Here is a 3,670-nt window from a genome sequence, read left to right as displayed (position 1 = left end):
CGGTCCGACGGGTCGGGCTTCAGGTCGGGTTTGGACCACTCCACCGTCAGACCCTGGACATCGAACGTGGGCTCCAGGTGACACGGCAGGATGACATCATCACCTGGCGCGGCGATGATTGGAAGATTTGAACCAATCACCACAACCTCACCTGGAAACAGATGGAAAATTAAAAAGTTAAACTCTTTGAACTCCCACAGACCCTCATGACTAGAAATGTGTTTCTATAAAACATTTCTAGTCACACTGAACATTTTAGGTACAAGTCAGATTTTTGAGGCGCACACACACACACACACACACAAACCTGATAATCTGTTTAAAGGAAATGCAGACGAGGCTCAGTTTACTAATGTTCACAACTCAGAGACGTTCAGCTGATTATCAGATGAGACAAAGAAAAGCAAAAGGCACTGAAAGCAACGACATGGAGTATTTTGTGCTAATTAATCAGATTCAGATTTCTGATCGAGTCATCATGACTTCTTTTCATTGCTTCGTGTCACAGTGACAGTCTTTGAACTACCCAGAGTTTAAGAAGATCATGAGATGAAGCTGCAGCATGTTGATAACTGGATCAGCAGGACGTGGTCTAACAGCAAACCAACAAAACAGCAGATCTGCCTTCTGTCAGTTTTTCACAATGACTCATAATGTGGAGGATGTGTTTCTGTAACTATATAACGAACCCTACATTCACGTGCTGCTCAGCAATAATTGCCTGTGATCTGCAGACACATGAAGTCTAGAAACTAGACTCAGCTGCTTATGTCCAAGATGGATCCACATATTTGGTCTGACTCAGATTTTGACACCGGACGCCTTTCCTGCAGACACATCAGTTAAAACTGTATGGATGGATGAGATTAGAGAGCAGAAGTTCCTGTGAGTCACTCACACATGGCATTGCTAGCTGCTGAATCATGACCAGAGTATCTGATTAGTTTGGTTAGTCTTATAAGTTGAGTTATTAAAGTCAAAGCTCCTCGTTTGATTTATTATCAAATCAGCTTGAACCAGACTGTAGAGCATGTTTCACTTACAGTCAGAGCTCTCTTACTTTAGTACACTAAAGCTGTGTTGTTCTACTTCATGCTAGGCTCAGTGACTCTGCCTCAGATAACCTGTAACAGAGCAGTGATTAAAAAAAAAACAATAACTGAGTGTTAATAAAACCTTCAGTGCTCCACCCAAACCTTTAAACCCAACTCTAATCATCTAACTGTTTTTACTCCACCCTTCACATCCTCCTCATACACCCTCTAAATGAAGTCGTTTCCACTCAGTGATGATAGAACACCAGCTCAGTACAATACAGACTTCATCCTCTTTGTTAGTCAGAAACAAAAACGCTCTATTATATTTTTTAAACATAATTTTGTTTTTGTTTTTTAATTCTGCTGCATTAACAGAAGCAGCAGTCTGACAAGTTCACACTCACACAGTCAACCTGCTATATTAACGGGGGGAAGCCGCAAATCACAGGGGCGAACCTGAATCATCTCGTTTAAACTCCTTTTTTTTTGTCAGTAAGTCACCGGTAACTGTCATCGCTCACAGCGACACAGAGAAGAAACCACAGCTGTGAGCTGACAGTAACGTTTACCTCGAACCGGAGTCCACACGCTGAAAGCCGAGCACAGGATAAAAGTCCACAGCGAGGCAGAGAGCGGGCTGCACACAGACATCGCAGAGAGAGCACGGACTGAGTCAGTCAGGTCTGTGTTTCTGCCTCCTGCTCGGTCAAAGCGAGACTGGCTTTAAATTCCCGCCCCGCATCACTCGTCTGTGATTGGTTGAATACAGCAACAGCTGACTGAACATATTTCACAGTGTTTGCGCGATTTAACAGGTGGTCAGGCTAACTGGTGATATTCGTTTATATATGAATGAATAAATAAATAAATCTTACAATTCATCGTGTCTATCAGTAAACTCATGCGCTCATGATCGCAGATAAACATGTTTTTGACTCTAGCAATTTAATGCCAGAATTTCTAAATCAGGAACTCCAAACGTGAAACATCCAGAAACATCTGGAAACACCTGGAGCCTTGACCCGTTAACGTTCGTTATCAAACAACATGATCACCAGATCAGTTGTTCTTTGTTGTTAACAATAATTACTCATTGCTATAGAAAAGCTCGGACCACGGAAATGTTAGAAAAAAACATGATCTATAACAAACAATAATATTTAACTGTAACTTGATGAAGGGAAAAAATAAAGTTTCCAAAGTCTTCAAAAACTCCCATAAATCCCCGCGGTTAACCCCGTGATTACATTTAGATTCAGCTGGCAGATAAAACAGGTGTTTGTCACAAGCTTCATGACTTTGATGACTCAGAACATTGATGCTAACTCATGCTGCAGGAGAAGACAAAGCGAACAAAATAAAAATATAAAACTAAAATACTGCTGTGCCTCTTATGATACTGAAAGACAAAATACTGCTGTATTTGCTTTGGTCATCTGTTTGTCTGCCATGATTGTTCTCTCAGCGCTCTGACCCCTCTGAAAATACTGTGTTGATTATAATTTATTTATTTATTTATTTATTTTACTATGATTTAATCTTTAATCTCACTGTCTTTGGATTCATTTTGAATCAGCTGAAAGCCCCTCTGAACGTCTCCGCTGATGTGTTGGCCCTTCTGTGAAATGATTTAAATCATCTGAATATGCGATGTGTTTCACTGTGCTATGGTTAGCTAAAAAAAACTTTAACAGATCCTGATATGAAGTCAGATCTCAGCATTTCTTTTTATCGGTGTAACGTTGTGAGTGTGCAGACAGGCTCTGGATTTACCCACACCTACGTGTCTAGACACAAGCAAATTTGAAGGGATGTTATTTGTAAGTCACTGATTCTTAAAGTAAAAGTTACTTTTTTACTTCTATTTTTTTTATTATTTTTTTTTACTTTAAGACTGTTTTGGTGGAGGAATTAACCACAACTCCCATGATGCATTGCATCAACGTATCCATCTGAGACCCTGTGTGGGTCTACTATGTGAACACTTAACACGGGTTCACGAACAAATCAGCTAAGTTCAAGATGTGACTGCGGATCGTCTGTAGCCTGAATAACGATCATTAACTCTCAACTCTTCATGATGGTGACGATGAAAAGTTCTGAGCAACGCTGTGTGATCCTCGAACTTTTGGTATCGACTCAATACTGATTAACTACAGTATTGCCAACACCAGTACCAATACTTTCAAATTATAAAGTCAGCTCATGTAGGGGTGTAGCTTCCTCAAAGTTGAAAAACGGACTCAAAGCATTCTTGACTTTTACTGCATTTAATGGACACAAGTGGCACCAACCACACCCTTTGAACTGTGCAAACAACATAGAGTGATCAGTTTTCACAATAAGTTGTTATCATAGAGAATAAACAATAAAGCATATTATTCAACAACATAAAAAACATTCACAATTTGACCTTTACAATGACCAACATAAACTTGACAGTTCTGTCACAAACAAACATCTAATTTTTCTACTAACATATAAAACACAAATTGCAAACCTCATTGGCCGCATGAACTTGAAGGGGTTAATGAAAACACATCTCGCAGTGCACACTCTTTCCCCATAGCCGGGAAACTTCTTTGCATGCGTCTACATAGCTCTACCACCAACTGAGAAAGGAAAGCATGCTG

This window comes from Haplochromis burtoni, unplaced genomic scaffold (genome assembly GCF_018398535.1).
Source record: "Haplochromis burtoni strain Fernald_Lab_line unplaced genomic scaffold, NCSU_Asbu1 Contig_882, whole genome shotgun sequence".
NCBI lineage: Eukaryota > Metazoa > Chordata > Actinopteri > Cichliformes > Cichlidae > Haplochromis > Haplochromis burtoni.
The sequence above is the reverse complement of the archived record's forward strand: the minus strand, read 5'-3'. Positions refer to the sequence as shown.